Genomic DNA, 27,475 nt, shown 5'->3' with positions numbered 1-27,475 from the left:
AGGGAGCTAAGAACGTTTTTTGTTGTTTGGTGGTGGGTTGTTGTTTTCCTTGAAGCTTTATGTCAACTGGTTTTGCACTTCTGGGACCCTAAAATGAGATGCTTTAGAGGTGCTTCGACATCAGCATAGCTAAGATCGTGTGGGATTTCCACTTAAGACAGATGCACTTTGAATCCTTACAAAAATACCACTCTCAAAACAGCAGAAGTACAAACAGATCATAGTCTCACACATTCGATAAACCCGACTAAAAACACATGCACTTTTTAGAAATAAGCTTTCTTTAGGGGGAGGGGACATTCTGAAATTTCATAGACTCCCTTGATTTTTGCAGCACCTGCTAGAAGCTATTAACATGCAGTCATTCGAAAACAGGTTGAGTTCTTTTATCATTATGTCTTTAAAAGAAAGCTGGCAAAATAATGCATTCAGTTAACAGGGCAGGATATTTCCAATTGAAATTCAAATGGTTTAGGCACTCGATTCCCTTTAATTCTTTTATAAATAGATTTTCATATGCTGGTAACAATAGTTTTTCAGTCCATAACACCCCTGAATGTGTGGCTCGTGGCCATTTTGAGAAGCAGCAGGGAATGAGAAATAGGGCTCAGGGAGTGATCTACACCAACAAAATAGCACTTATGGGCAAAGCAGAAAATGTACGTGTGTGTCTATTCAGTCTCCTTCCACACAACGTAACTTGTGGTTTTACAGGGAAAAACAAGGAGAGCTACAGAATGAACACTAGTGTGCAACAAACCTAGACAGTGCAGTTCAGAGCAGCCCAAAGACTAATATGAGTAGGGAATGACTCCACCAAAAGCAGCAAGACCTGGGTCCAGTCCGTGAGATCAAAGGGTCTGGTCCATTTTAGTAGAAGCAGTAGTACTGTGCTACGGGCAAAGCTGGTCAGAAAAGATCACTACAGGACTAGAGGCTGTACCAGGTGACACTACCAGCAGAGCAGGGGGAAAAAGAGCATGAAAAGGGACTTGCTGCTTTTTTTTTTTTTTAATACATATATACTAACAGCAGCCCATTCTGACACACTTGGCTAACTGTATATGCAAGTATAAAACTTCTGAGCTGTTAAGGGAAATGAGGAGATGTGATCAATATATTCATGTAGGACTTGGATATTATTGATAGTTGATTATGATAAATAGAGTATCGTATTAAGAATATAATAGGAACAGGTGTTGGAAATTAATCTTTATGGCAATTACAAGAATACTGCTAAACTGTCCCAGGTATAGCCCCTTCCACGGCTGGTTTCAAACTCAGTTCCACTGAATCAACAAATTATGTAAGAAATGTCAGACTTAGAACATAGGTATTAGATTTGATGATAACTGATGATTAAAAGATCACCTATTTTTGAGTATAGGCATAGACTAGATATAGGTATAAGTTAATGGAACAACCTGAGGGTTTTCTTTGAAGTTTAAAGGTGAACAGAGGTGTCTCAAGAGAGAAGACTTTTATGACCAGTGGAGGAAAATTACCTGTTGAAGCATCACTTCTGAGAGTGAACTGAAACAAGACAGTGGAGATGAATTATCCAGATGGACTTCTGTGGACTTTTGAGTGAATGAAGAATAAAGAACTAGGAGCACATGGAAAAACACCAAGAACTTTTCAAAGAAAATACTTATTGCATAATGCTATGTTAAAATTTCTCTCTCTCTCTCTCTATATATATATATATATATGAAGATTATGTGTGGGCCTTTGCCACTCACTGAAGTGATGGCCCAATTCTTAGCTGTGAATAAAGCAAGCCTAGAGTTACCCACTGTCTGATAAAAATCCTTTAACATGAGCTAAAGTGACTGTGCTTGCAAAGGTTATTGCGTACTGGCTTTCCCAAGTGCAGCTTTGCTGTTTGGTCTATTACAACACTTAAATTTATGAGTTGCCTTCAGTGTTAGAGACATTTTAAACTGACAAAGATAACATTAAATACATTTAATACACATTCCTCCCTTCACTTGCTCAACATCAAGAGTCTCTCAGCTCCAGCTTACTCTTGACACCTCTCACCATGCTCAACAAAGAGTTTATTCTTCATTTTCCCTTTAACCACTTTTCTTTCACAAAAACTCCTATCCAAAGCTTAGCATCAGCTCTTAAATGTTTGTAGGAATTGGTTTAGGTTTTCTTCTTTTCTTTTTTTTCTGTGAACCTACCTTTCTACAAATATAAATGTCTTTTCTTCCCCAAGATTTCAAGGGAAAGGACTGAGGAGGGACCAAGTTTATTCCCAGCCCTCAGCACAGCCCAGCTTTATTTCACATATTCAAGCAAAAGGACACCCAACAAAAGGCAGGGTGAGAGGAGGAGGCACACATCCTGACACACTGACAGTATGGTGACAAACTTCTTTCAGCATCAAAAGGCTTCCCTCTTTTTGCAATTCATTTGAAGCTCTTGCTCAAAAATTTTTGAACAAATGGGTCATTGGCAGTCCCTCAAGGATTATTTTTTTAAAATTACAGCTCCCAAAAAAGCACTGCTTACAGATAAACATTCACTTCTGTGAGTCAAACCACTGTCACACACACACACACAGATGAGCCACATTTCAGGTCTTGCAGAAGATAAGCATTGGAGCCAATGTTTTAAAGGCACTTTAAATATTCCTCTGGTGGCTCAAAGATGTCTCGATCAAATCTTTTTTCCTCCTAGAGAACAACATGTTGCAGTGAGCATTTATCTGATGTTTCAGATTATAAGGCCTGGATAACAGTTCCTCGCTGCCGGCACAGTGAAGTTCTCCCCACCTGCCCCAACCTCCACATCCCCCCCCCAACCCCGTAATGCAAATCTATGCTCTTCATATACCAAAAAAAGAACTGCAGAGACAAGGGAGTTGCCTGCAGCTGAGCTGACAGTGACAAACTTCGGGTTATACAAAAGCTATCCTTACAAGCTATGCCAAGCAGTATTACAAGCAAAGCCAGCAATCTGAACCAGCAGCCCTCTAGCTCTCACCGCCTGCGCTATATTCCTACCTTCAGCAAAAAACCCTTCAGGGCAGCAACAGCAGCAGTAAACCTGTCATTTACAGCCACAGATCTGTCACATCAGCGACTCTCCTGTGTTAGCTACAATCTTTAGCTCAGCTGTTGGCCTCTTTGGGGACAACTTTCCTTGGCTGTCAGGAAATAGAAAATGTACATTGGCTCTTCATAAGCATTTACAAGCACTACAGGGCACAAATAAACAAAACAGTCCCAGTCTTTGGGAAATCATGTTGATTTTTAAAAAGAAGGTAGAAGATGCCTCTGCAAATAGTCCTATACATGAACTAGCGTCGTAGAACTCGCACGTAAATATGTCATTTAGAATAGGCCACTGCTACTCGTTTCCTTTCCCTGCACTAGCACTGGAAAACAGATCGATTTTACCACACGCTTGCGAAAGAAGCGTGTTTCCAAAACACAGAGCTGAAGTCCTTGAATCACAGCCAAACAATTGGCTAAAACCCTAGAAACCTACAGATCATTACCTTGGGCACTGGCATCTAGAAGCACAAAAAAAGACCTCTCTCTATGTCTCATCAGCCCTTGCCAACATCAATTGAAAACAACTGCCACAAACAGGGGAGCGTAGCTGTTCAACAAACTTTCCAAGGTGCTTTCTGTTAAACAGCAGCACTTGAAGAGAGAGAAATAAAATAAAAGTTACCTTTTGGTATAGCCAAAGCATTTATACCACAGCCCTGGCATTGCTGTGGCAAACTAATGGCGTTCTCATACAGTAACATAAACTTCGGAGAAATTTGGAGCATTAAGACAAGAGTTTTGAGGACACCAAAATTGCTGGAGCTTATTCATATCTCTGGCCATCTAAAATGCAGCTGCTAGGACACATCACACAGGAAGAAGCTACAGCAGTATCAGAATCATAGAATAGTTTGGGTTGGAAGAGACCTTAAAGATCATCCAGTTCCAACCACCCCCCTGCCATGGGCAGGGACATCTCCCACTAGATCCAGCTGCCTAAGGCCTCATCCAACCTGGCCTTGAACACCTCCAGGGACAGAGCAGCCACAGCTTCCCTGCGCAACCTGTTCCAGTGCCTCACCACACTCAGTGTGAAGAAATTCCTCCTTATGTCTAGGCCAAATCTGCCCCTCTCCACTTTACACCCATCATCCCTAGTCCTGTCACTACAAGCCTTTGTAAACAGTTCCTCTCCAGCTGTCTTGTACTCTTGTTTCTCCCCTCTTCATGCACTGAAAGGTCCCTATAAGATCTCTTCAGAGCCTTCTCTTCTCCAGGCTGAACAACCCCAACTCTCTCAGCCCACAAGATTGTACTTGGTAGTGCAGTGAAGAGGCAAGAAGAACCCAAAAGTACAAAGGTTTTCAAGTTACAGTCCTCTGCAGCACTGAAACCTGTAGGAAATTATTTCAGAGCATAATTGGAAGACTTGATTACGTAAGTACACTCAGAAATCCAAATTAATCTAATTGAATACTTAAACCATTAAATCCTTGTGTGGGCACTCCCATTCAGAATTGTGATGGATTTAATGTTCTTCATTTTTAATTCATTTCCAAGATTAACTACTTGGACAAGTACAGTTCCCATCAACTATCAGCCCTGCTCTTACAATCAGTTACACAGCAAACCCAAGAGGAACTGAGGTGTGACTGAGACCACAACAGTGCTGTGCACCTGAAAGCAGAGCCCTTAAGAAACAATAGATACAAACAGATTCTGCTTTTCATCTCCCAAGCAGCAGAGGCATGTGTGTCCCCACTATTCGTGCTGGCTTTCCATAGCTTAGAAAACCAAATTTAAAGCCTTAGTGCTCAAGAGCAATCAATGATGTAAGCCCAGTGATGCACTGGAGGCTATGGAGCAAAAGAATCTCCTTCCCAAAAGGAACTCATCTGTGCAAGAGAGACACAAGGGGAAGACACAAGAGCTGGCCAGGAACATTCACTTAAAAGGGTTTTGTCAGATCAGCCAGGGTAGCTGGCTGATTTCTTTCACAGCTCTCAGCAGAAGAGGTTTATGTAGTAAAGAAGACACCAGCAGTAAACCAGAAAACAACACAATTGCTCAGGGCCTTGTTAGAGAATTAGAGGAATGCTAGTTTGATACCGTGGGAGTCAGGATACAAAGCTGAAGACAATGCAACTCAGACAGAGATAAATTAAGCTATATGAAAACTGAGTTTCCATTATGCAAAAATAAGACACCTTTACATATCCAGTGCTGACAAAACACTGGTTTTCACTATGGAGGAAGGATCACAACCTTTACAACAAAGGAGTGCTATCAGCCACACACTGGACCTCTGTGTGCAATGATGGATATCTTCACTAGTGTGACAAAGACACAAAAAAAATGCATATTATATGCAAAAATTATAATCCACAAATAAGATATATACTCAATATGGTTTGCCAAGCATTAAATGTTTTTAAAAGGGTCTGAGCTTTGTCTGTTCCTTAAGTTGGAACTCCCTATTAATAATTTCTTTAGCAAAGCTTCAATAGCGATGAGTTGCACAGAAGACAGAGAAAACCACAGAAAGCCCTAGAACAACCTAAGATAGCTTTCCTGCTCACGTCATTCTGAGAAATCCTACAAAAATTCAACCACTCTTCTGAGTTCTCTTCATTAGATTTGCTCAACTGGCTGAAAAGGAACCCTCTCCCTTTACATCCCAGTACTCACCCAACACTGTTTACAACAACTTTCTCTCTGGTGATAATACAAAACGAGAACTGCAAGTCTATATATAAATATACCATAAGATTCCTCTATCTGTTGGCAAGTATGAGATTCAACTACAACACTCTTCTGGTTTGAGCTAAAGGAGAATCAGTTTTCTAACTTCAGCTCAGCCTCGTCTAAGTAACTTCATTTTCTGAAAGTTAATGGCACGATTTTCAGACAGTGTTCCTCTCTAGAAGTGATAATATGGGGCTTTGGTATGAAGAAAGGCCACTGCTTATACTTCTTCCTACAGTAACCAAGGCCTTCCTTGAGCTGGTGGAGTGCCATACGTCAGATGCAAAAAAGTTACACCTGCAGGGAAGGACGGACAGGACAGGTGACCCCAAACTGACCAATGGAGGATTCCATCCCATATACATCATACTTGGTATAAAACTGAGAGATCACGAAGGTCTCACTTTCTTCTGTGAACGCCAACAACCAGCAAGGACCTCATCTGTCTGTTTGGGGCAGATTGATGCATTCCTGAAACCAGTTCCTGTGTCCAGGTCTCTCCTGCCACTGACCCCTTCCCCAGCTTGCTCTGCAGCATTTGTGTTGATGTACGGTCATCAATAAGTAAGGTGCGCAATTTCATAATTTGCATATAACTTTTTATTTTTTTTAATTATTATTACTATTTTATTAAAGCTGTCATAGTTTAGTTTCCTACCCACAAGTCTTTTTTCCTCTCATTTCCCTTTTCCCTTGGGGGTAGAAGGGAACTGGGAGTTCAACTGCTCCATTTTAGCTGCTGAAATCAGCCAGGGCTAAACTGCGACAAACACGTTTGAAAGAAAGTTTAAAAATCATGCATCATTTTTAAACAAGGATTTCAACTCTTATTTTCTTTCTATTTTGTATCATAAACTCCTCCAAACCCACTGCATAGAGCTTGGACACCTAATCACCTTATTGCTGAGCCATGTCCCTTACAACTGGATTGGTTTTTGCCAAGACAGCCTTAGCTTCTAGGATCCTGTGTACAACATGCTTGCTATAGACTGCCTTTTCCTCAACACGCAACATGTTAGTCACAAATGAACTCTCACAGCAGCTGTTGGGGGAGAAAATAGAAAGTCCAGGAGAATATCTCCTGCTGTCCTTTGCACTCTTAAGGTCTCACTCAAGCACACATCTGTAACAGCTTCAAACTATACAAGCTGATCAATACAGTATGTTGTTTGTTTGCTTCACAAATATTTCAAGACTGAGGACAAAGAGCTGTCACAATGGGCAACTTCAGATAAGCGAGTTTGCCAAGTTTTCTTGCCTCCTCACGTGATTATACTGGAGACAATGAGTTTTACTTAAATGAAAATCTCTATTCTCAATCCCCTATGGAGAAATTCTTCACTTTTCCTCCCTCAAGAATAATTTCTGAGATCTTTCTGTGAAGAAATATTTGTGATATGGTTACTGCAAGAATAATTGGATGCAAAAGAATGTAGAAATGAATAGGGAGGAGCGGAACTGGGGCCACTCCGTTTCCTAGAGGCTTAGTGTTGAAGATCTGCTAAGCTACCCAGCCTGGCTGCATCATCAGACAAAAACGGGCATCTCTGCAGGACCATCCTTGTCCACCTGGGGTCATTAGAATAGCTGTATGAAAACTGATGGGTTTTTTTTCCTCCACCTGGTGTCCGGGGAGCTGGGAAGAGCCAAAATTAATACATTGGTTTCCATTGTAATAATTTAGTTATTTGAAGAGAAAAGAAGAATCTAAAAGGGGATCTTCTCGATGAAATAGGCTTTTTCTGAATTTTTTTTTTACTTTTCCTGTGCACAATGAAACATCTTAATGTGCCAGACACAAATGTCTGAAACGTTTCTGTTGGCCAAAACCAGGGTTTTTTTATTAAAAGTAATTCCAATGAAGAATTCACTCAGCCCTACTTAGTTGTAGTAAGGAGTTGATGCTTGCCTGAAAAACACTGGAGATCTGCAAGAAAGTCTTGCCTGCTTTGTTAGATGGAAGTAAGAACCGAACTCTGACCTTATTTGAAAAAAAAAAAAAAAAAATCTTTCTCTGCATCTGGAGAGCCTCAAAAACTAAATTAAAATCAGCATTTTAAATGCAAAGAGTACAGCAAGGATACTGTAGGTCAAACTACTGCCAGAAACCACCAGCTGCTTTCATAGTCTATTAAAAGCTTTTGAAAGTTGACAATACAGGATCCTACCAAAGTACATTAGGAACATGATGAGTATCCAAGGGAAATTTATCTGAGGATGAAAGTAGATTATTTTCTTTTAATTGTGAAGCATGAGTATAATCTTCTAGATTACATAATTTCTTTGGTGGGGGAAAAAAAATCAGATGGTAACCTGTATCTCATTGCATGCCAAGTTTTGGCCACTTATGGTACAAACTGGATCAAGTATGAACGCTTTCTTTTTTTTGTCTGTCAACAACTCCTTGCTGCTTTTATTGTCAGGCTCCTGATTTTCATTTTACATGGATAGTTGGATTCATAGAAAAAAATACAGTTTATATTGATCCAAGATGTTCACATCTGTAACGTGATATTAACACGATTATGCCAACATGGAGGACACGTAGAAAACATGGTAACATCAAAAATACTTTCTGATACCAAGTAGAAAATATGAAACCTGATGCATTAGGTTCTGTGATGTAAAAACATTTAGCAATAATATTTGTGGACTTATCATGATAAAAGCAATGAGAGAGACATCATCTTTGTTTCAAAACGTAATTCTGAATGGAAAGGAATAAAAAAAGTCTCATCTTTCACGCATAATTCCACAGATGCACATATTTACTAATGCATCTATTTGGGAATGCATAGTCAAATTTATGAAAAGAAACAAACTGATAGATTTGAAAGACAAGGTACAGAGAGCACAGAGACAGAATAGACATTCGGCAGAAACAAAATTAGTACATACACTTCACTGGGGCCTGAAGAAAGCTCTTATCTAGACAAAAAATTATAATTCTGATTCTCATACACCTTTACTGACTTTATATTCTGCAAGGACATTGAGCAAGACCATCCTCTTATCTAGTCCCATCTTGTGGAAACATGGTACATCTTATACAATTATATTAATGTGCATTAAACAACACACGGCTTAGGCCTCCATCAAATACCGATCCAGCACATGCCATCTTTAGAATTCCCTTGCTAAGATCTGAGGAAGTGAAAAAATAGTAAGAAATTATAATTATAATTCCGTCGTATTAAGACAAGTCACTAAATTATCACTAGAACCCTTACTTAGAAGAACTGTCTCTTGAAGGTACTTGTCACTGAAGACAAGCTGGAAAAATTTGGTTTTAGAGATGAAAGGAATGAAAAGCTGACAGCCAAGAAGTGGGATTGGCTGGAAAAAGAAGCTCATGCTACTGTCACCAGCAATTTTAAGGAGTATTTCACTGGAATGCTTCCTGAATGTCACATGCTATCAAGAAGGCAGAATCAATATAATGCTATGAATCATGTATGGATGAAAATACAGAAGCCTGTTACTTATTATTCTGTTCACTTGTAACTTCACAACACTAAGAGACACACTTGAGGAAGGTGAAGACTGAAGTCTATGATAATATCTAATCCTGATAGCATTAGCTTTTGAAGAAAAACACTATACCCTTAGGGAGGTGTCTATTCTTTTGCTATAGCAGAACAACATCAAGATACTATCGCAGCTGTTGCCCGCAGGGACCACAGCCACTAGAGCCATGAGAGAAAGATTCTGAAGGCTCAGAAAAAGGCCAGTCTATTGTGGACTGACTGCAAAAGGGAGGAAGAAAAAGAGTACAGATTTTGAATCAAATGCTCTCAAGTCAGGAGTGGAAGAGTGAACCTACCCCTGCCTGTAGGTAGGTGTTCTTCTGGTCATTTGCAGTTGATGTTCAAGTTGTCAGACTGGTGGTTTGTACTACAATGAAAAGTCCTCAAAAAACATGCTGAGGGACACTGGCATTACCTGAACCCTGATCAGGTAACTTCAACGGGTAAGGAGGATTCTTGACTCAATATATAACCCATATTTAACATGTATATATGTATGACGTGTGTGTGCATACATGTAAGGGTAATTTAAGCACAGAAAGAATATCTACATCCAGACTCATCTTCTGGATAGTCTGTTCTTCTTTCTGACAGGTCATGTTAATGAGCACCATACATGCACGAATCCCACACGGCATAATCTGCAAGATTCTTAAGTCATCCAGAGTCTTGATTAGACTTCTGTTTGCTCTGTCTCTGAAGTGGGAAAACCAGTCTCAGCTCCAGTACTGCAAGAGAAAGGAAGCTGAGACTTTGACCCCAAAAGCCAGATTCTTAATTAGTACAAACCTCAAAGTTCCAAATTCATCTAACAGGAATCACTGCTTCCAACTGTTGAAGTAAATTTAGTGTATACCAGCAGCACAGCATCCATTCCTACCAATGAAGGCAGAACAAAAGGAAACTGCATTTTGAATAAGGTTCAGAACTATCATTTTTCACTCGTAGTTAGTCTTCAAAAGTAGAAACATTAGCATTGACTGGCATAACCAATATCTAGTTTTTTCTACCACATCGGGGTTTTCTACCACAAAATAAATCAGGCTGCTTTCATATACTCTTCCCACACAAAGCTGTATATTTCCTTTTTGCCTCATGGAGAATAGGAATTGGCTAACATTAGGCTCTTAAATGACAATTAACTTAAGCTATGTTAAAAATGCCTTCATTCAGTTATTCATATTATTGAGACTGAAGAGGGCATAACTGTTGCTGTTCCAGATACATTTTAACTAAAAAAAGAAATGTTTTATTTCTTCTTCTTAAAGGACATGCTGATGCAAAATTTCAGTGAGAGTAATGCAACTCTGGAGGAGAAAAGTTTAGTGTTTATTATCAGCATGAATTGAAATAAAGTTCCTCACTAGGAGTTTTCTGTTCCAAATTCCCAGTGTAAAAGGCAAGAACTTGCCTGCGCACCTTATCTTATGTATTTTGCTAATTAATTTACTTTTAAAAAGCAGGAGGTGGCATTTCCCCAGCCTTTCCTCTCCTTGTTGTACATTTCCTTGCACAGATTTTAATCCAGAGCTACATTGTTTGGGAAACATTTGGAAGGTAAGGTGCAATTTAGCTGAGAGGTAGAGACTTAGTCTCGTTTGTTGTGGTTTGGGACTGATTCAGTAGCAGCTTTGGTTATGATTCTTTAGGTGTTCACTAAAAAACAAAAAGAAGTGGAAAATGTTCAAGAATGGTAATGAAAAAGCTCCCCAAGGCAGCAGGCAAGGGGAAATGCTTAGGTCATATTTACAAAAACAAGAGCCATTTTAGGTGTCGTAGCTTCTCACCCCACAAAAGCAGAACAATCCTTAAATTGTGCTTTTTGGAGCTTTGCCTTTGGCAACTATTTTGGGTGTGTTGTTTGTTTTTTAAACACGACTGAGGGAATGCTACACTATAAATAAAAAGACAAGCAGGGATGCTTTAATGTGATTTTTTTTTCTGTGATCTGAATACCAAGATTATTTGGTGCACCAACCTTCTTTTCCCCACCCTTCAGAGACTGCTGCATGTAACTGTACTCCATGACTACAACTTTTTTCCTTTACCTTAGGGCCTCATTTTCTCATATAGTTTTGTTTCCTTCATCTTCCATGTGCTTGATTTTCTGTTTACTTTCTGAATATATGTATATCTCCATCCTGCATTCTATTTCTCTCAGAAGAACACATGCTGGTTGAAATATCCAACAGAGGCTGCACAGCCCTGGGCCTCACCTGCAGAGCTTTACCTTATGAAAAGAATGCATCCACACAATTTTTACTCTGTATCCACATCCTGATGTACATTACTGCTTCCAGCATATGCAAAGCAACCTGTTTTCAAGTGGTTTACAAAGAAAAAGACCTAAACAGAAAACTAGTACAAAAAAAAAAAAAAAAAAAACAAACAAAAACAAACCCAAACCAGCCTTAATCATTTTCCTTCAATTTCCTTTCATGGGGGAACCAAGAAAAGCAAAGTTCTTATGTAAGACCACACCGAAAACAATTATCTTGACGCTGACCTTCACTGCCTTATAACTTTTTATGCCAAAGTTTCCCAAAGAAATAGTCCTTGCATGCTCTCTCTCTAGTAGAATCATAGAATAGCTTGGGTTGGAAGGGACCTCAAAGATCACCTAGCTCCAAGCACACTGCGATGGGCAGGGACACCTCCCACTAGATCAGGCTGCTCAAGGCCCCATCCAACCTGGCCTTGAACACCTCCAGGGATGGGGCAGCCACCGCTTCCCTGGGCAACCTGTGCCGGTGCATCACCACTCTTGCTGTGAGTAAGTTCCTCCTTCGTCTAGTCTAAATCTGCCCCTCTCCAGTTTATACCCATTCCCCCTGATCCTATCACTACAAGCCTTTGTAAACAGCCCCTCCCCAGCTTTCTTGTAGCCCCTTCAGGTACTGGAAGGTTGCTATAAGGTCTCCTCGGAGCCTTCTCTTCTTGATTTCTGAATCAACAGGCAAATTTCCTCAAAGGCTGATTTTCAAATGTTTTGATGTTAGGATGTTTTGTTAGCAGAGGGAGAGCATCAACACCTCAACAGAGACAAAGGCTGCAGCTTGAATTCCAGCCTTACTAGACTACAGATAATTCACACATAGTGGAGGCATTGAAATTGTCCTATCTGCAAAAAAGCTTCAGCTAAATCTCACATCTTCCTAGACATCAAAACCTCCGGCTACTCAGAGAAATCTGTAAGAAACCAGGGTTTATTTGTTCTGCTGCTGGTAAAGTGACTTGATTGGGAACTGCTTTCACATTTTTTATAAAGGTAGTTCAATTAACTTATACACCTGATTAGCTGGTCTAATAATCTGATTTAGTTAATCCAAATTCCTTTTATTCCTCCTCTTTCCCTGCTGCAGCATTTATCTGTGCTTTGAAGATACAGGCAGTATTCATCGCATCTGCAAGACAACTGCGACAGGAACAACTCCTCCTACGGAGAACTTATGAAACATTCCTCAAAACCATCCACGCATCACAACATAAAAGTTTATGGAGAAAAAATTACCGTGTAATTTAAGCACACGACAATTATGACAGAGTGCATAAGGTGACACAGATGCCTCCCTTCAGGTTACCTTCTGCCAGATGTCTCAGATTCGAATGGTAAAGGGTATGCAAAACTCTCAATGCATTCAGTAGTCACAGTGATTTTTTCCCTTGGTCTGTTATTTCGTTACTAATGTTGGTAGGTTTGAACAAACCTGAAACATTTTTAGAATATAAACAAAAATTTACAGTAGCTGAAGTATCTGCTTGTCAACTACACTGTTCTACTTTTGGCAACTAGAGAATAAGTTGTCTAAGAAATTATTTATTGTCTGGTTTGAGAGCTAGATGTAACTGGAGAGCTGGACAGAAAAACCAAAAAAAACCCCAAAAAAACAAACCCACAAGCTACTGCCTGTGCAATTCTGTGTGCCTTACCCAGCACTGGGAATTTTTTCAGTGTGCAGAGTGTAGAACCTGAGTCATTCTTTGGGTAAATAATTCATACTATGCACTGCTTTAAGAGAATTGCATGCAGCCCTTTCCCCCCATAACCGAGAGGACAGCTGAGCAAATGAATTAAAGCTTTCAATCCTGATGTGCAATTGTGCAATAAAACAACAATGAATTTGTAATAAGTTGAATAGAATCATAGAATGGTTTGAGTTGGAAGGGACCTTAAAGTCCATCCACTTCCAATCCCATCTCCCACCAGATCAGGCTGCTCAGAGCCCCATCCAACCTGGCCTTGAACACCTCCAGGGATGGGGCAGCTACAGCTTCCCTGGGCAACCTGGGCCAGTGCCTCACCACCCTCGGCACGAAGAAATTCTTCCTAATATCTAGTCTAAATCTTCCCCTTCCAGTTTAAAGCCACTCCTCTCTCATCCTATCACTCCATGCCCTTGTAAAAATCCCCTCCCCATCTTTCCAGTAGCCCCTTCAGGTACTGGAAGCTGTTCTAAGGTCTTCTTGGAGACTTCTCCAGGCTCTCCCAGCTCTCCCAGCCTGTCCTCATAGCAGAGGTGCTACAGCCCTCGGATCATCCTTGTAGGTTTTTCTCACCTTTCCCCAGGTCCCATGTACAAGCAATATTAAGCCATTTGTTGAGGTTGGTTTGGGGTTAGAACAACTTTGATGATTCAAGCAACATTCACCTCAAACTAGCATCACAGAGTTTCTTATCGAGCTTTACTGAACTAAAACTTGAACACAGTATTAGCAAACAAAATGTTAAAACAATTGGTCTGCTGTCACCTCTTGTCTCAAACACCTAAAAGGTTTTCCTGTGTTTTACTACCAAATTACAGCTACAATCATGCTGCAGAAGAAGCCCACTCCTGGTGGGTTTTCCTTATTTACATGCATTTTTGAGAAAGCTTATCTTAAAATAAGGGTAAGAATTAAAGCTGCCCTCCCACTGCTGACAAGCAGAAAGCACGAGGCTATCGTATACCTAAAGTTTATGATACCTGCAGGCAAAGTTCAGAAGCACAATTTATCAAAATTGGTGAAAAGCACACAAGCACTGATTACATTTTAAGGTCAGCTGGTCACTTTTTAACTTCCAAGCACTTAATTTTGCAACCTTGTCTGTGCTAGCAGACTTTGGGAAACACAACTGCCTCAATAAGCAACGAGAATGCCCTGTCTCGTGGACTTCTCATGTCATACCATTTTTTAAAATAACAACGTTAAAAGTATTTGTTCTCCAATCATTTCTGTGCACCTGCAGCTTCAATATCCCTTTGGGAGGTCATTTGTGGCAGGAGAATTAACAAGACATAGCTGTGAGAAATCCTCTCTGGAAATAACGATTCTCTTTGTCATGCTCACGAAAGATATCAATTGACAAATTCCAATATGAAATTTGGTATGTCCAAGGGGAAAAACTGAAAAGACAGACTCTAGCCTGGCTAAGGGCAAGTGGACATTGAATGGCTCTCATAGTTTCACGTAATGGAAGATTGCATTTAGCTTGTAAATAGAATATTTTTTTTTCTCTTTTTCTGCTTACCACCATTATATTTCCATTGTGCCAGGCTAAGCAACTGCAGATAGCAACCACCTCAGAATAAACCCGACTGTATGTAACGAGGAGGAAAATGCAATAAACATTAATTGAATTGCAGGAAACACCTAATATCTAGAAGTGACTGTAAAGTGCTTTGAAAATTGCAGGAAGAGGTGCAAGTGCATCTGCCACAAGCCTTGGTTCCTGCTCCAAATCTTATTAAAATGAATCGTAGAATCATTTGGTTGGAAAAGACCTTTGAGATCACCAAGTCCAATCATACCCGTCCACTACTAAACCAGACCCCTGAGGACCTCACCTGCCTGTCTTTCAAACAGCTTCAGGGATGGCAATTCAACTGTTTCTGATAAAGGTCAGGATGTCATTGGCCTTCTTGGCCACTTGGGCCACTGCTGGCTTAAAAGATGCACCTACAACAGGTTACACCTTACCCCCATGATATGTCTATGAAGACAAATGTTTCACAGAGAATAATTCTCATTGCTCCTTCACTCTTGTCCCACTCCCGGCTCAAAACACTCCTCAATCCTCACTCATGTACTGAAGTTTACACTCCATTCCTCAAAGCCATCAGTGGTCACCCTCAGAACACGCATGGATCAGACCCACAATTTGTCCTATGCAATGGATTTATGGGCTCATGTTTCTCGGAATCCTTCATGTTCTTCCCCTTTAATTTTGACATTTAAATGCAGACAAACAAATAAACAACATATGTTCCTCTTCAGTATCTACCTGAAAATCTCATGGCTGCTAATGGCATGGGCGTTAAGAGAATAGATTTGAATATTTAACACTGCAGACATTTCATGAACCCCGAGTTTCCAAGGACTCATTCTGCATCTTTTCCCTTACTTTAGAGCAACCAGGCACAATGCAAGCATGGTTTGTTTTGTTTAAACACACACACACACAAAATATTACAGGAGCTACTTGTTTTGAACTCCTCAGCTATCTTACAGAGCGAGGAGTCTGCACCAGAGTGGAACCAAAACACCAGCTCAGATTATCACAATACTAGGATCTCACAGTGTGCTGAACTGCACTGTATCACAGAACAGAATGTCCTATTCCAATATGAAATTGCAATATCTCTTTTTTCTCTACCAATACCAAGCTTCCCATGGTAGGTGGTGAACTCTACACCTTCTGAAGCTATGTGTGTCCTTATCATCACCTTCAGTCAAGGCATTCTCTATAGTCCCAAAACTGGAAATGAATCTGCAAATACTTACACACCACGGACATATCCAAGTGCCTAGAGTTTCCAATTTTGTTCTGTGCCTTTCATGTTTCTGTGTCCTTTTCTCTTCCCTCCCTCTGCCTTGAAGGGTTTTAATTTTAGATTCAGATAACTTAAAGTTACTGCACCTAATAACAAAAGGTTTAGGATGTTTTCGTCCTCTCCTAGCATTAAGAAAAACAAGAAACACTTACATTAGACACATTGTCAATCCTGTGCACTGTGCGTTCATGTTACATGAACCATGGTGCAGAATTGCAAACTCCAGCAACGGTGTATTTTTTAGTTATACTGTAGCAAGATTTGCATTAGAAACATCCAATTACTATATAATTTCCTGCTAGTAGGCATTTAAGCTTTAATTTTTAAGGAAAGCAGGATTTTGTGATATTCCTGCAGAAGAGCACATAGAGACATAATAGGAGTCCACACAACTCCTGCAGCCATGGGGCAATTTCGGTCAAACTGAACTTGTCCATTATCAGAGGGAAGCCAGAGGGGAGAGGCACATGGTGAATAAAGCCTTCCCAAGGGTCCCAAGGGGAGCTGTAGATGAAGTTCACAGCTTGTCACATGGCACTGAATGCTATTGCCACAAGCAAGTCTTCCTGCTTCCCATAGAATTAATTGTGGGTCAGCACTGCCCTAAGAGAGGAAAAACAAAGGATTGAAACCCCTTGGAGTAAATTTTCTTTTCTTCTGGTAATATTCACTCCCAGCTAGCTGTTAAGGGTAAGGGAAGGAAGAGCAGGTGGAAGGAGGGATGGGAGGCTATTAAAATCAAATGCTGAAAGTTCAGGTAGGTGAGGAACTTCTTACAAGTACAGTCCTACTCCAAAGAATTTCCTCTGAAAGATGGTGCACAGCACAAAGTTCTGCAGGACTCTCTCTAGCCCACCCTAAAGAGAAATTTAACCATTGAAGTTAAGTGGCTTAAGTGACATTGTGTGACAATTTACATTTGCAGAAATAACATTTATCTGAGTCCAATCTCAAAATATAAACGTGAGCACAGACAAGTACTTCAGTGTATAGCAAACTGTGTCAACAAAGTCAAATCCAGAGGTGAAAACATACTAAATGTCCTATTTTATGCTCAAAACTTATGGACATAAAATTTTAAAACAAAGGAAAAAAAAAAAGACAGGAAGTTGAACTTTCTAAGGAGCTCAGAACTCTTACACCTTAACAGGTTCCAAAAGTAAATCTACACTGTCCCAAAGTGATTATTTCGTAATATATTTACTGTACATGACCTACTGTTCCTCACAAATGGCCACACTGAGCCAGGCTTTCTGCGACAACGGCTGACTCCAGATATGAGGAGAAGCAACAAGAGCAGAGCAAGCATGAAATGATAAACCACCAGCACATTCCTCCAGTTTTCAGGAACTTTCTGATCCACAGAGGACATCTTTGCATTTAGAAGGCCCTCATGGGTTTTCATTTATCTCTCAGTTTCTGAACTCAAGCATACTTTAGGCATGTGAATTCCTGCATGGCAATGAGTTCACAGAACTGTCTGCTTTCTTGTGTGTTCCCAGCCTGCCACCTGATCATTTGAGGCTCGCCTAACCCTTGCATCATGAGAAAGTCTGGTTACTTGATTCTTAGCCACCTTTTCCATGACACCCAGGATTTCAGAGTCTTCTGTCACGTCCTCTTCACAATCAAGTTTTTTCCAAGCATTAGCCAGCTGGGGTTTGTCCAGAAGTTATTCCACACCTCTGAGTATCCTTCCCATTTTTCACTGTACCCATTGTAACATGAAATGAGGACATGAAAATCAGACGTGCACTGAGTTTCAGATGGGGGGCACAGAGGTGTGAGACAATTCATTCAGTTTCTCAGTCAAGGCTAGAAACTTGGCAATTTCAGCCTGGAACTGGCTAATTCTAAACTAACTAATCCAAAGACAGGAAGGGATTCAGCCTATTAGAGCAGCATTTTGCAAGTGCTAATTAACCTAGTTTAAAATTTTTAAGAAGCAGCCTGAGCAAAGTCAAACAAACATGTTTCATGCACATTCTTCTGGCCATCTTTTCCTAGCTTCCACTCTCCCAGAAAGCTGTCATGAAAGGCTCTCTCCCTGGAGTCGTGCCCTGTTACAGCTCCACTTGTCTTTCCTCCCCCAGACTGCAACACTCAGAGAAACAACTTCTGCAATTCCACTTCTCTAGCTCTCATGCACCTGGCTTCTGCCCAATAATTTTACAGCAAGGAAAATCCTTGCTTAACTCTTTTTCTGAGCCTCCAACTTCCAGATTTCTTCCTCTTGCTATGCCTTTCCCTCTGTTATAACTTTATTTTTCAAATCTCAAAATAAGGAAGAACACAGGAGAAGGAAAACAGAATTGAAAGCAGGGGGGGAAGATCTTCACACAGTCAAAGGTATCAGGGAATACTTTTTATGACCCCACAAATGAAAAATGACTGAAAAAAATCAAGGTCTATCTTACATGGAGACATTCTGAAGAACGCAGATAATTCCTAAGCAGTGTGGAAAACTGGGAATTGTGCTTAAAGTAAGATAATGAGGTCAATACTATCACTTTCTATGTTTAGAATTCAGGATTACAAATATCATATTCTTATCTGCTGGAAGTCAAGAACTTCTTAGATAAGTATTAGAGGCCATTAAAATTATTTCTCAGATTGCACTTCTAACATATCATTTGCTTTATATTAAAGGAAAAATAAATTTCATAGTCAAATTTTCCAGTCAAAATTTAATGCACGAAGTGTGAAGCCTATAGTGCAAACTTCACAAAGTTTCACCAAACACATTCTGGAGGTAAGGGTTCTACCACAACAGCAGCTGTAAAATACCAGCAAAAGTATGATATTCTTTTATAGCTTTGTGGCCTTAAAACAGACTAATGAAAGGGCTTCAGAAATGGTCATCTTATTTCATTAGGGAGGAAATTAAATAATTGTCTCTCTTCTCCTCCACAGTTTTTAAATTCACCCTGCACAGCTCAAGATGAAAACGCGTGCATACAGTTGAAACAGAACAACTAAACATGCTTCCAAGCTCTGCTACAGCAATTAACTTTACAAACCCAAACCCTAACTCTGTTCATAAATTGAAATTCTCTGAAAAAAAACCTTCTAAATTCAATCTATCTGTAAAAAAGTGCAATAAACTCTGAGTGCTTGGGTCATATGCAGAAAGAAAAGAACACGTGACCAATTTACAAAGCTAAATAGGATCTTTGAGCTAAGTCAGAAACACTTTCAGACATGGTGGAATTTGACCTATACAAAGTCATACTGATTTTAGACTTTCATGAAGACATTATCCATATGATTTTGAGCTGAATGAGTCAACTTTAAAATTGCATAGTCTTAAATATTGATATTTTGGCTGTAGCAAAACCCACATCCAATATCTCTCAGTGCCTGTTACGTAGATCCACGTTCCCCTGGACTGACCAAGATTATAAGGAACAATTTCTCATACAGCCGAGCAAGATATGTTGAGATCACCACCTTTGGACCACTCTGCAGCACACAGCTTACCAACACAGACACATATCCTGTCTTCAGTGAGGGTTATGCATGCTTGGGATCTCTGAAAGTCCACACGTTTAACAACTTGTCATTGGGGCTTCAGTAAAGAGCACTGACCTTGCTGACCTGAGGTAGGTTTAAATCAGAATTAAAGGCTCTGAAAACCCATTACCAGTTCTCTCACTCATTATTGACTGCACACCACTTAAGCATGTTTCTTCCTCTTACATAAGCAGCTAGCAAGAAGTGGATATATTCCGTACTGCACTTGCTGTTACCTCCATGCACTGGTCAGACCAGTATCTTGCAGGATTTAATTTCCAATCTTGCATGTTGTGAGCCCCTTGGGACAGGAAACTCTCACATTTTATGCATCTATAAAACAACATGCATACCTCTGACACTGTATAAATAACAAAGGATCAGATTAAAAACATCTGTAGACACTCTGGCTGATCTATTGTCTTGCTGCCTGCTGTGTCTTCATAATTTTTGATGGCAGGTAAGCCATTTCACTCAAGAGGATTGCTAGCAGTGCTGATGCAGCTACATATAAAACCGTAGCAACTTGTTAATGAGAGACCTGATGAAGACAGAAATTAAACAATAATAATAATCTGCCCTTCAGGCACAACCCCCTGAAAGGTTTCTGTTTGATTTCTGTTTACTTTTTGCCAAGAAAAGGTTGGAAACATGGATGACTCAAACAAAACAGTTTTGTAAACGTGGTAGAAGGCACTAAAGAAAACATTTCTTTGATTCGTAACTAAAAAGTCAGTCGGGATACAACTTTTCTCTGACTGTCCAGAACTGTCGACATCTATTCATCTATTGTAAATTGCTTCTGTGAGAGCAAAAATAATGTATGTCCACAACACAGTGATAGTCACAGACGATATAAAGAGATTCACACACTGTGCAAGTATTGAGTACAGAAATAATGCTATAAGGGAGGCAGACTGTTGTTGATACCAAGCAGGGAAGGGAACAACTACATTTCCAAGAGAGAGGCAAAGAAGAATCCTAAATTTAGAACAAAATTCAGAAGTGAAGCCAAGATACTGTCACCACCAGAGCTGTGTGAACATCTCACAGAAAATCCTTCAGCAGTGTTAAACTCAGCTCCTTTAGGTTTAGAAGAAGGAAACAAAATCAATTCCCTTCACGTGAATCTTCTCCATGTCCTCCAAATCACTATCTAAAAAGTGAAATGGAAGCACTTTTCTCTCTGTCCAACTATATACTTTTCTAAATTGATTATAAGCCTTTGACTCCGTAGTCAAAATTTTGGCAGCTGGGCACACAGCTGGTCTGCTGAATCGAATGAGTCTGACACAGTTTTGCTGTACATCTAAGGCTGTTTCACAAAAGACAAGCATTAATTAAAAGTCACTCAATCTAATAAGAAACTTCACTTTCACTGTGAGGAATTAAGAACAGTTTGAAAGACAGAGGAAAATGCCAGAAGTGTGAAACTCTATCAAAAATGTGTGCTTCAAATTGAGACAATCCAAAGATATCCAGTGAAATCATTACACATGTGAGTGCTCCCCTCCACTTTCCACATTATTCTTTCAGACCGTTCCATACTTTTCCTCCCTCCTGCCAGCAAGTAAATAATGTACTGATGATACCTTCTACAGTTTCACTCAGAAGCATGGTGTTTTCTATTCAACTTTCACCACTCCTTTTCAAACACTTTGAAACCTAACAACAAAAAAATGCTAAGGAGCAAAACACTTCTCCCTTTACTCGTCTGGGAAGAGAGAGGTGGGCGCATAAGGTACCTATGTATATACAGAGTCCATATAGTATTCAAACGTAGAGTATGTGAAACTTTTACATTGATACAATTTTTATCTTCCATGTCACAAGTGTGGATACCAGACTTCCATTCTGCGAAGAAGACAGGACCCTCATTTTGATCAAGACATTCCACTTGACCAGGATATTAGCTTACTAAACTCAAAAAACTCAGATTGTCTGAAAATGAAATTAGAATGCGATAAAACTGTACTCCTGCTTGCTTTACAACCAGTGGGTGCCAGGTCAGCTTGCTGGCAAGGGCTTAGCAGGTGTAAGGCACATCTGTTGCAGCTGGCAGTGTTTTAACCCATCTTCCTCAACCTCTTCCCTGTGCACAGGAAGGGACTGACAAGAAAAGTAAGTCAGAGCTTTACATAGTATAGTGCTTGCCATGAGAGATTGGTATTAAAATGCATGGACTGCAACAATAAAGCATCTTAATCATAAAGGACAGAATCAAGTTATTGCTTGCACTGGCAAAAAAGGATGGAGTCTCTGTCATGTTGTTCTAGCTGCTGCAGAAGCAATCAGTAACTGGAGAAGGAAAGAGAAAATGAAGGTAATAGAGTAGCTTTGAAAACATCAAAATCTGAGAGAATCCTAAATTCTAATCCCACAGCACACCACCACCTTTCCAGCTACACAGAGTGCTGCAGCATTTACCAGAATCAGACTGTGCTTTTAAAATGTAGTTTCTATTGGAAGCACTACGTATTTGGAAGAATCGTAAGCCATTGACTCTAGGCTGACTGGTCTCTACAGATTCATCCTAGGCGTGCTGTTGGTTTGCTCATTTCATTTCTTTTTCAAACCCCAGAGGAAAGAAAGCTCATAATTTAGAATCAAACTCTCAAGAAGCCAGAAACAATTCATAAGGACAGTTCAGCTGTGCTGTAACAAAGCTTTATTTATAAAGCACATAAGTTTATATTTGTAAGTCAAGAATTTATACAAATAGATTTTGAATTGTCCCTTTTTTGGGGCTTTGAGATTTATTTAAATGAGAAGCACAAGCGTGTGCCCATTCATTCATTCAGACTGACAGCATTAGAACCTTCTCTTTTACCTTTCCATTGAGTTTAGGGGCTTTTCCTTCATTGCATGAAGTTAAAACCCTTCAAAATTCTTTTGAACATGCTAGGAAGAGGAGCAGCAGCTGTGAAGTTCCTGGCCAAAACCAGAAATGATTCCTACTAGACTTGGATGGTGTAGAAAGAAACAAAAATGGAACACCGCCATCCCCCAATACACACACACACCCCTTCACACACATACAACCCAACAAAGCCATTTTCAGTCCAAAGGTAAAGAAAAATATAACTATTAGAGAAAATTGAGTCAGCTTTGCCAGAAGATACACAGTTTAGAAGAGTGAAAGTGTACTGCAGATACAGGGCACTTGCAGAAATGCCGAGCATTCATTTCAGCCTTCTGCTATCCTGAAAAAGCCTGGCTTTTGCTCTGACTAATGTAGTAATGTAAGTGAAGGCTGAAGAAAACCATTCAATCAGACATCAGTTTTTCCTCCTGCTTTAGGAGCAGATAGGTTTCTGGTTTGCTTCCTATTCTGAAGGAAGTCAACTTTAAAAATCCTCTCTTAAATCAAGCTTTTCAGCTAGGGCTGCCTATCATTCTATCCCAAATAAGGATAAGAGGAATAAAAATCAGAATTCGGTATACTCTTTCTAAACTCCCTGTCCTTCCTCTATTACTCATTTAGAAAGACCTTCTCAACCAGATCTTCAAGTGGCTCAGATCAGTTAACCACATGCATTCATTCAATCACCCAGCCATCCAATCACTAACAGAGCTCCAGTCACTTAAAACAGTTGAAAAATCTGATTCCTTGTGCCTTTTCCCTTTAAGCTCCTGATGCAGGAATCCTTTCAATACACAGAAGACTTGAGGTATGGAATTACTGCTAAATCACTTCCCTTTTGTCCTGGTGATTCAGCAGCCCAGCTCTGCCCTGCACTATGTCAGTAGTTTCTGTCATCTTGTCATCCTTCATGTGACTCAACATACATCATCCGCTTGCACTATTAATCCAGGAATGCAAGGCAAAAAGTTAAGCTGGTGAAAGCTTTCTGCCTTTTTCTAGAACAGCAAAAAATTGTATAAGCAGAGAAAACAAACCAAAAAACATCCCAAGGATGAGTTTCATTTCCCACAGACAAAATACATAATCAATCCCATTCTACATTTGTAGAGTTTAAACATACAAAAAGCCACAAAAATGCACAGAAAACTTTAACACATACTCACTATTAGCACTAAATGATGAAAAACATCTGCAGATGAGGACACATGACATGAAACACAAGGAGTCACATAAACAATGATCTATGATTTATCCTAATACTGAAAATTGCAGGATGAAGACTTTTAATCTAATGGCCTCTAGCAACAGCCTTGTTGTCTAGGAAGTAAACATATGTGTAAACATTTTTGATAAAGGCATGAAGCAGCCTGTATTGTAAAACAAGCCTTCTTTGTGTCACATTCATCACAGCTATATGCATGTAAAGTCACAAAGACTTCAATAATTTCAGTCCTGCTTGTGCTGGCAAGTTACTTGGCCCATTTATGCATCTATATTTTATCTACAAACCTCCAGAACATAGAGAAAGGTAAACACCAAAACTAAAAAATATAAGGATTTCCCAGTGAACTGTTTCTACAAAAGGTGCATAATAAGCTCTTCGAGATAGAAATCCATCTGTATTTTCATGTGATATGTAGCATGAAGCTATCAATAGTAAATCTTAAGAGGGGGATAAGGACAGCAAGAAACAGCAAAACTTGCAATTGTAAAAGCCTTTTTTGCTGTATTTAAGAACGTTACGTTCCTGAGGATAATTTTAGTAATAAAACACAATAAAACGGCAACACAAAAACTTGGACATACCTGTATGAATAAAGGATGTGCATACAAGAGTAACTGTTCACAGTAAAAAGGATGGGAAGTAGAAAATTAGATTTCAAGGGGAAGTGACCATGCATGTGGCAACTGGGAGAGTCCGGTATTACGCTGTGCTCGGGGTAGGAGCAGGAGAAACATAACCCAGAGAGGAGGGACTCGGGATGATATCTGAAAGCCAGCACCAGTCAATGAGGCCAAGACATTTCGAGTCACTACAGTGTGAGAGCGCAGAGACACAAGGACAAGGGAGCAGACCACCTTCTAGTATTTGACTGATATAGGAAGCCAAATTGCACCTCAGACTCACCATAACTTCACCTGCAGTAGTGAAGGTTACTCACACCATGCACTCACTGCACAGTCACAGGTCATGATGAAAACATCATACTATCTCTTCTACTAAAGACTGTGTCTGCACCTTATGGAACAAACCAGGATTACACGAGGCACCACCGCTCAATGTCTTTACATAAATACTTAGGAATCTCAGTTAGGTTCACTGATACATACAAATTAACTCGTACAATAAACTTAACAACTGGGTGTAGCTTCAACAATAATATAATATTTGAAGTAACAGCACTGATTTATCAACCACTGCCAAAGCCTCTCAGAACAAAATATCCCCATAGGTCAAGATCTGCCATTTCCTACTTATTTGGAAGTACAGGAGCAAAGACTGTTAATTTTGCATGGTTCCTGTACCAGACAGCTAGTGGCTGCCTAGAATTGTGACATTCTCTGTCCATTTTGTCAGAAAGTGTCACTTCTGGATGCTGACCTTTCTGGATACAGTCAGTGGGAAGGGTGACAACGAGTAGTTTGGAAGATCTCAAAATGCCATGCTTCTTTCACAGTCTATTAAGAGCTGAAATGTTGGACTTCAGAACCACTCCTCACTAGGTCAAGAAGATCATCAATTCTTACTATGGCAGCGCTGCTTCCTAAAACAAAGGCAGATGAGCTTTGCTATTCAGTTTTGGTGTGGATATGAGTCTCTACCCAAAGAGTTTCACCTGGAATTTAACAGCTTAGAAGCCACATTAAGAAGAAAATGATGCCTGAATTACAGACACATTCTGGTCAAGAACAAGTGGATTCTTAAGATGGGTTATTTATTGAAAGAGTTTTAAAGCTCCAAATTGTGAAACTGTTTCTGTTTATGTGTCGCGTTGAAGAAAGTCAGACTTGGCACATGTTTCTCATTAGCTGTACTAAGGCAGCTCAGTTTCCCTAGAAATCCCCACTTTCTCCTCTGCAATAGGGCAATCTAGCAGGCCCCTAATTTTAGCTCCCAAGTCTGAAAGGATAGCACATACATAAGTAGCACTGAGCGGATGCTGCTGACACGTCTATGATTATGACAAACGCTAAAGAAAATTGGCTTTCTTGGCATATACAACATCATTAAAATCTTCAGAATACTGTCTAAAAGCAAGGAACTCTCAGATATTTGTACAATGCATTTCAGGCATGAAGCATTTATACAGCCATTTAAACAGCTGTCAGTGCAGTCAAGAGACATTGTGTGTTCTAAGCCCAGGAACACAACTTCTTTCAAACCGGTCATAGAAAAACCCATCTCCTTTGCAATGCAGTGTGTTGTCCATGTGCAAAGCATAGGCCAATGTTTGCACGTTTGCAGAACAACCCTAGAAACTAAAAATGAGCCATTTTAAAAAATTTGTTACTCCTTCTGGACAGGAAGAAGCTAAACAGGCCAAATGCATTACATAGTCTATCTAGCACTCTTTATAACAAAAGTCATATTTACAAAAGCAACGCTGTGTGCTTTTCACCGATTCTCTCATTTTCAGACAGATTAAATCACTTTCAAACCGCGTGCTTGTTTGTTGAGAACAGCTTTCAAGATGAGGTAATTAAAGGAAACCTATCAATTTAGCATATATTTTCAAGCTAATAACGTTGACATACTGTTCAAATAAACCTCCAATTTACTACAATCTGTTTTTAGACAAGCCCTCCATTTTAACCTCCAAATGGAAGGAAAGCTAAGTGACTTTCCTCATCTCACTTAATAGAGAACATATGTTCAAAGATAATACTGTAGGCTTGCTCTGAGGAGCTGTTCTTCCTCTGACAGAGACACAGTGAGGTTGCATATGAACATTGATATGTAATGAAAGTGTATGTTGCCATAAACCTCGTGCACTGTGGAAGTCAGCTCAGAAAAGGGACTACAGATTGAAGAAGTACATACATCTGCAGCATTGTGTCCAGTTCTGGAATCCCAGACATAAGAAGGCTGTGTAACTGTTGGAACGAGTCCAGAGGAGGCCACAAAGATGATCTGAGGGCTGGAGCACCTCTGCTATGGGGACAGGCTGAGAGAGTCGGGGTTCTTCAGCTTGGAGAAGAGAAGGCTTTGGAAAAACCTTACAGTGACCTTCCAGTACCTGAAGGGGCTACAGGAAAGCTGGGAAGGGGCTTTTTACAAGGGCATGGAGTGATAGGATGAGGAGGGAGTGGCTTTAAACTGGAAGGGGAAGATTTAGACTAGACATTAGGAAGAAATTCTTAGTGCTGAAGGTGGTGAGGCACTGGCCCAGGTCGCCCAGGAAAGCTGTGGCTGCCCCATCCCTGGAGGTGTTCGAGGCCAGGTTGGATGGGGCTTTGAGCAGCCTGGGCTGGTGGGAGGTGTCGCTGTCCATGGCAGGGGGTTGGAACTGCATGATCTTTATGGCCCCTTCCAATCCAAATGATTCTATGATTCTATACACATGCACAAATAAAGCACCCTGGCCACAGGTGAAAAAGGAACCTGGTGGGACTCCTGTTGGCTGGAAGGGCCAGAACCTAGGAACCTCGATCCTAAGTTTTTTTTTGGTGGGGTAGTAGTGGTAGTGAAGGGACAGGGAGCAGATGGAAAGAAGAAAGGGGTCTCTACCATCACCAAGCACAAGAAGCAGCTCTGAAATAAAACTGTTTTAAACCTTTGCATTACAAACTCTCTGGAACAATTACAGATGGAAATGTTACAATATAAAATAAATGCAAGTTACTCTTGATATTAAATATTCCTTTAGATCATATCTGTTTTTATAACTTACACAAAGAATGTCATTGTCACTTGCTTCTCCAGGTCTCAACTTTTTAATCTATAAGAGAAGACTAATTCACCTGACGAGACCACTGCATTCAATGCTGGAAAGACCAGCAATA

At 40.1% G+C, this 27,475-nt stretch overlaps 1 protein-coding gene across 2 annotated transcripts in view; it reads right to left on the bottom strand.

Moving 5' to 3' along the window:
• Positions 1-27,475, bottom strand: part of JADE1 (jade family PHD finger 1) — a 148,151-nt gene that overhangs the window by 72,456 nt on the left and 48,220 nt on the right. The window contains exon 1 of one of the 2 annotated variants that reach the window (XM_069855228.1): positions 24,278-24,304. The exons of the other annotated variant lie outside the window; for it this stretch is intronic. The gene's annotated coding sequence lies outside the window, so the exon portion shown is untranslated. Of the gene's footprint in view, positions 1-24,277; positions 24,305-27,475 lie in introns of those variants that run through there. 2 annotated transcript variants of the gene reach the window in all.

This window comes from Phaenicophaeus curvirostris, chromosome 4 (assembly GCF_032191515.1).
Source record: "Phaenicophaeus curvirostris isolate KB17595 chromosome 4, BPBGC_Pcur_1.0, whole genome shotgun sequence".
Classification (NCBI taxonomy): domain Eukaryota; kingdom Metazoa; phylum Chordata; class Aves; order Cuculiformes; family Cuculidae; genus Phaenicophaeus; species Phaenicophaeus curvirostris.
Note: the sequence above shows the minus strand (reverse complement) of the source record. Positions and strands in the feature narration are given on the sequence as shown.